At 43.2% G+C, this 7,340-nt stretch overlaps 1 non-coding gene across 1 annotated transcript; it reads right to left on the bottom strand.

The window, feature by feature from the left end:
* Positions 1-7,026: 7,026 nt before the first annotated feature.
* Positions 7,027-7,099, bottom strand: TRNAF-GAA. The gene has a single exon. It is a non-coding gene; the product is annotated as a tRNA-Phe (tRNA).
* Positions 7,100-7,340: the final 241 nt, after the last annotated feature.

Here is a 7,340-nt window from a genome sequence, read left to right as displayed (position 1 = left end):
AACGTAAATTACGTCCAGCCCTTTCTTGTGAAAAAAAATAAATTACGTCCAGCCCTATTCGCGAACGACTTACGCAAACGACGTAAAAATTTCAAATTTCGTTGCGGGAACGGCGGCCATACTTAACATAGGATACGCCACACTTACCCCTCATATAGCAGGGGTAACTTTACGCCGGAAAAAGCCGAACGCAAATGACGTAAAAAAGAAGCGCCGAGTGGTCGTTCGTTTCTGAATCGGTGTAAATCCTAATTTGCATATTCCTCACGTAAACATACGGAAGCGCCACCTAGCGGCCAGCCTAAAATTGCAGCTTAAGATGCGACGGTGTAAGACACTTACACCTGTCGGATCTTAGGGATATCTATGCGTAACTGATTCTCTGAATCAGGCGCATAGATACGACGGCCGGCACTCAGAGATACGCCATCGTATCTCTTTTCTGAATCCAGCCCAATAGAGACAAGTATTTAACTTAAATTAAATCTCCTTTTATTCAGGATAAAAAAAAGCAACATGAAGGGCAACAATTGCCCAATCAGTCAAATATATGCCGACTTTGGACACCAAAGGCACATTCCACCATGATCAACAACAAAATCAATAACATGAGGAGTCCCTCTAATTTGGGCCACAATGTGCTCCCCAAATCCCAGAAATCAGAAGCAGCAGCAGATGTCATACATGACCCCAAGCTGTGGTACTACAACAACCTCAGTTTTATGCCAAATCAGCTTGAAGCCAGGGGATCACTTTCTGGTCTTCCTTGCAGCCTTCCTTCCAGGCTTCCCTGCAGTGTTCCTTCCACGGCTCCTTCCACGGCCCCTTGCAGGTGGTGAAAATGTGGCAGCAGGAGGAGGAGACTGGGCCGGGTCCCTGAATGGTGTGGTCTCAGTCAGCAGGCCCCTTCTTCCCTTCTGAATCACAGCTAATATCATATCCTGGGCCAGGCCCCGTTGTTGCCGCTCCATTTGCTGCAGTTCGCTAGCAATGTATGAGGCGAAGCTCTCAACAGGGTTAAGGGGGGCCCTCATGATGGAAGCTGCCTCCCTAATGACCCGCAGTGACTCCTCCTTCAACTGGGTCATGCGCCTATTTTTTTTCGGTGGGCGCATCTTAAGGGGAGGCACCTGTGATACAGTGCTGGGCCTGGGCACCTGCTGACTGCCACTCGGCCCAGCCTCCTCCTGGCTGACACATTCCGGAGCCTCATCCTCCTCCTGGCTGTTCTCTTCCTGTGTAGAAAAAAGGGACATGGTTTTATTTTTGGCTTCATCAATCACACACATTTTCAAGCTCTTGACTGTTTTTTTTTTCTTTAAAATTGAACAGACTCTCATTCTGACCCCTGCAGTTGGCATCCCTGACACAATTTTTTCTGCCCACGACTTTGGTTTGTGTTTCCAAGCTTTCATTTTGGTTCAAAAATCATTTTGTTAAACCAACAATATTTGCGCCCAAGAAATATGTTGTAAACTACTATACCTGACTGAAGATGTGCAGATCTGGCTCCTCAATGTCAGCCAGCTCCTCGGCACACTCTGCAGGGGTGGGGGGGAACAGTGGAAGGCACACTGGAGGGAACGCTGGAAGGAAGGGTGGAAGGAAGACTGGAAAGTGATTAATGGGCCTCGATCTGATCATTCAAAAAAATTAGGTGTTTAAAGTACCACAGCTTGGGCTCCTTTCCTTCACCTGCTGCTGCTCCTGACCACCGAGCATCACAGATTTTTATATAACGCTTCTTGTAAGCATTCCTGATGTTATTGATTTTGCTGCTGATCATGGTGGAAGTGACCTCTGGTATCCAGGTCTGCATATAAGTGGCGAATTGGGCAATTGTTGTCCTTCGGACGTTGTTATTCTGATAAGCTGGGTTTCTGACCTCCCATAGGCACTTGAGCTCCCTATATTTGTCAATGAAGCACATCAAGTTGTCTGGGTCGTTGAGTTTATCTATCTTCTATACATTTCTAGAAGAGAAAACCCAAAAAATATAAAAACTCTAGGGTCAGCTTTTACATTGACAGAATCTTAGCACAATCTTTTGACCTTTAAACACAGTGGGCCAGATTCACGTAGAGCCGCGTATCTTTTGGCCGGCGTAGCGCATCCCATTTGCACTACGCCGACGTAACATGGTGAGGCAAGGCCGGTATTCACAAAGCACTTGCTCCCTAAGTTACGTCGGCGTTGCGCAAATGGGCCGGCGTAACCCCGCCTAATTCAAAGTAGGCATGTAGTGGGCGGGCTACATTTAAATTAACCGTGACCCCATGTAAATGAAGGCCGTTCGTACGGCGCATGCGCACGCATGCTCAGAATCACGTCGCAAATACTCAATGCTTTCGACGTGAACGTCACCTACGCCCAGCCCCATTCACGTACGACGGCAGTTCCGACCTCCATACTTTGCATGGGCTGCGCCACCTAGAGAGGTGTTTTATCTTTATGCTGGCGTATGTCTTACGTAAACGGCGTAGATTACTGCGACGGGCGTACGTACGTACGTTCGTGAATCGGGGTATCTTGATCATTTACATATTCGACGCGTAAATCAACTTAAACGCCCCTAACGGCCAGCGTAAATCTGCAGCCAAGATACGACAGCGTAGGAGACTTACGACGGTCGTATCTTGGCCAAATTTAAGCGTATCTGGTTTCCAGAATACGCTTAAAGATACGAAGGCGCTCATTTGGACTTACAACGGCGTATCTACTGATATGCCGTCGTAAGTCTCTCTGAATCTGGCCCAGTGTCTCCTGCTGCCACTAAAATGGCGCAGTTCGTGAAAAACGTCAATCACGTCGGGTCATGGTTATTTTACATAAAACACGCCCCCCTGTTCCACATTTGAATTAGGCAAGCTTACGCCGGCCGATTTATGCTACGCCGCCGCAACTTACGGAGCAAGTGCTTTGAGAATACTGCACTTGCCCGTCTAAGTTGCGGAGGCATAACGTAAATCGGATACGCCGCTGTACGAGAATCTGGCCCCCTGTGTTTACATTTAAATAAATAAGTGGCATAAAAATATGCAAAAGTAATGAGAGCATTCATCAAGGCACCATTCATGTGTAGATATCATGGTTTTCTTGTCTGAAATTCTGATCGTGTGTACGGCGGCGTTAGGCCAACATGATCCTTATTTTCAGACAATTAGGTTGATTCAGTAAGAGTTAGGCCGGCTTATCAGTAGATAAGCCGACCTAACCCAGAATCTACGCCGACTTATGTTTAAGTGTATTCTCAAACAGAGATACACTTAAACATATCTAAGATAGGACGGCTTGCGCCGTCCTATCTTAGATTGCAATATTTCGGATGGCCGCTAGGTGGCGCTTCCATTGCGGTCGGCGTAGAATATGTAAATTAGTAGATACGCCGATTCACGAACGTACGCCCGGCCGCCGCAGTACATTTACGCCGTTTCTGTAAGCCAATTTCAGGCCTAAAGTTATTCCATCTATTAGATGGAATAGTAATGTTAAAGTATGGCCGCCGTTCCCGCTTCGAGATTCAAAATGTTTACGTCGTTTGCGTAAGTTGTCCGCGAATAGCGATTTACGTCGTTTACGTCCACGTTGAAATCAATAGGCCCGTACGGCGTACTTAGCCGCAATGCACACTGGGAAATGTAGGCGCCGGCGCATGTGCAGTTAAAAAAAAACGTGAAAAACGTAAGGTCAAGCACAATTAACATACAACACGCCCCCCCTTACACACATTTGAATTAGGCGCCCTTACGCCCGCCCGCTTTAGGCTATGCCGCCGTATATTAGCAGGCAAGTACATTGTGAATCATGTACTTGCCTAGCTAACTTACGGCGGCGTAGCCTAAACACGCTAAGCTACGCCGCCGCAAGTTTAAGCATATGTACCTGAATCTACCTAAATGAGCACAAAACTTTTTTTATTGTTATCTAAATTATGGTTTACAATACACCAGGTGGGTTTATGTAGAAATTTTTTTTTTTTTTTAGATATACTAAGAAACGGATACATATAAACCCTACAAAATTAGATTTGCATCAGAAACTGGTCCCTTGAATGTTTGAATAATAAAAGTCATTAATTTCAGAAAATTAAAATTCCAGTGCAAAAAAAAAGGAAAAAAAAAAAAACACACAAAGGGACTCATTAACGTTTAATTGCTTATTTTGCTTGAAACGGGAAAGTCGTTTACAGACTGTATATAGGCAGAGGATGGGGAGAGATTGCTTTGTTTCACGATCAAATAAGCCACGGAACTTTTAAACAATCTAAGATCTTGAAAGAAAGAAATAAAAAGGATGCGATGCAACGAGAGAGTGAGGGAGATAATTAATGATAATTTATCAAACAGCACCGTTTTGCAGATCTTGTGGTCCTATTGCCCAATCCAAAGCCAACGCATTTTTCATAAATCACCCACACATCACTATATTAGTCATAAAAACAAATTGCTGAGCCTGAAACTCTGCTTCTTCAAGCAGTAATGTATGTGCTCTTGGGAAATATAAATTAATTTTTCCCCAAAAATAAATTAATTTTAATAAAAAAAATAAAAAATTATGGATATGGATATCATGGGCTGAGTGGAAAACAAGATAAATGCAAGAAAAGCAGAATAAACATCTGCTGGAGGGATAAAGTACCCTTTAATTAATTAACTTTCTGTTGTTCAGGATATAATAATTATAATAAGGAAATAATTAATTTCCCTTTGGGATTAATACAGTATTCTGAATCTAAAATATATAATAAAATACACAATACAATAATAATAACAATAAAATAATACAATAAAATATGATATATAATAACAGAATAAAATAATACATAATAAAATAAACAATACAATAATAATACAAATAAAATAAAATATACGATAAAATATGATATATAATAACATAATAAAATAATATATAATAAATAAACAATACAATAACAGTAAAAATAAAATAATACGATAAAATATGATGTAGAAGAACAGAATAAAATAATATATAATAAAATAAAATATAACAATAACATAATAAACAAAAAGTAATGCTGGTCTGTATTCATTAATACTTTATTATATTCATTCATACACAGTGGTTCTTAACCTTGTTGGAGGTACTGAACCCCACCCGTTTCATATGCGCATTCACCGAATCCTTCTTAATTGGAAAAATAAAATATGATTTTGCGTGTGATGGGCACAGTGGCTGCGTTTGATGGGCACAGTGGCTGCGTTTGATGGGCACAGTGGCTGAATTTGATCGGCACAGTGGCTGCGTTTGATGGGCACAGTGGCAACAATTGATGGCGCAGAGGCTGCATGTGATGTCATAGTGAGGCTGCAATTTATATATATATATATTTTTTTTGCTAGTCAGAGAAAGCTCATTTAACCACTTAATTACTGGGAACTTAAACCCCCTTCGTGCCCAGACCAATTTTCAGCTTTCAGCGCTGACGCATTTTGAATGACAATTGCGCGGTCACACAACACTGTACCCAAAATATATTTTTATCATTTTTTCCCCACAAATAGAGCTTTCTTTTGGTGGTATTTGATCATCTCTGCGATTTTTATTTTTTGCACTATAAACAAAAAAAAACTGAAAATTTGAAAAAAAAGCACAATATTTTTTACTTTTTGTTATAATAATATCCCAATTTTTTTTAAATGTTTTTCCTCGGTTTAGGCCGATACGTATTCTTCTACATATTTTTGTTTAAAAAAATCACAATAAGCGTATTTGATCGGTTTGCGCAAAAGTTATAGCGCCTACAAAATAGGGGATAGATTTTTGATTTATTTTTTTATTTTTTATTAGTAATGGCGGCGATCTGCAATTTTTTTTTTGTCAGGCCTGCGATATTGCGACGGACATATCGGACACTTCTGACACAAATTTGGGACCATTCACATTTATACAGCGATCAGTGCTATAAAAATGCACTAATTACTGTATAAATGTGACTGGCATGGAAGGGGTTAACACTAGGGGGTGAGGAAGGGGTTAAATGTATTCCCTAGGAGTGATTCTTACTGTGGGGGGAGGGGACTGACTGGGGGAGGTGACCGATGCTGTGTCCCTATGTACAAGGGACACAGATCGGTCTCCTCTCTCCCTGACAGGATGTGGAGCTCTGTGTTTACACCCCATCATTACACACAGAGCTCCACGTCCCTGCTGTCACCGCCGATCGTGTGTACCCGTCGGACATCGCGGCCGCCAGGTACACGCATCGGCTTCCCAGCGATGCGCCGGTACAGTGTTTACCCGCTGCATGCCCCCCAGCGGCGCACGCGGGTAATGCACAGAAAAAGGCGTCCAAAGACGTCCACCCGGCACTTGAGAGCCGCGCTGTGGACGTCTTTTGTCTATAGCACGGATCTCAAGTGGTTAAAATAACACAAAAACATTTTTTTTATCTGCCATTTTAATTAATAAAGTGCTGAGTCACCTCAGTCAGCCTTCTCCCCTCCCCCCCAATCCAGCCATTTAATTACAGTATATGCTCTTAACATGTTCTACTTACTTTTAAACAAGTTCAGTAGTCTTTTTTAGCACACTGTCTGCTAGGTTCAAATTCCACTAGTCAGGCAGACTCCTCGAGACTAGTCCTTGCCTCTCTAGCTCGTCACAGGCAGCGCTGACACACCGCTCTCTGCGCAGCGCTCCGAGTCCCCCCCTTTCCGGCCGTGAGTGGAGTGACGTCATGCCGCTGGAAGGGACCAAGAGACTCCTTCATAGGGGGAGTAAACAGGCTGCAGCAGACAGGAAAGGGAGCCGGGAGGTGACGGTCCTGGATGCAGGAGGGGCACACAATTTGTACAGTGCCGCTGGCAGAAATTCACCTGCGGCTGCGCCCCCCCTTCTATACGAAATGGTATCACCCAGGGCACCCGTCCGCCCCTGCCTTGTACCGGCGGCCCTGTGTGACCTCCGCTGAACCCCCGAGACTCACTCACTGAACCCCTGGGGTTCGATCGAACCCAGGTTAAGAACCACTGATACAGCTTGTTTTTTTTTTTGTATTTTGTGATCTGCCAAAACCCAGGAATGAACCAGGGACCATTAGATCTTCAGTCTAACACTCTCCCAACTGAGCTATTTCAGCTCACTAGCTTGTTTTGACTACTTCAATCCAGGATGTGTTTTTTTTTGTTAATAACCCAGGATGTTTTGATTAACCCAAGATAAAGGCCCTATCAATATAAAACTGTAACGACAGTAACGAGTATGAAAGGGGTTAAAGACGTTTAGGACATTCCATTACCGAACACAAAGGCTACCGAACACTCCAATCAGCTGAACAAGGAACCCATACAAATAATTCTCCCCCAAGTACGAGACGAGGC

The sequence above is a fragment of the Rana temporaria genome, chromosome 6 (genome assembly GCF_905171775.1).
Source record: "Rana temporaria chromosome 6, aRanTem1.1, whole genome shotgun sequence".
NCBI classification, from domain to species: Eukaryota; Metazoa; Chordata; class Amphibia; order Anura; family Ranidae; genus Rana; species Rana temporaria.
The sequence above is the reverse complement of the archived record's forward strand: the minus strand, read 5'-3'. Positions and strand labels throughout refer to the sequence as shown.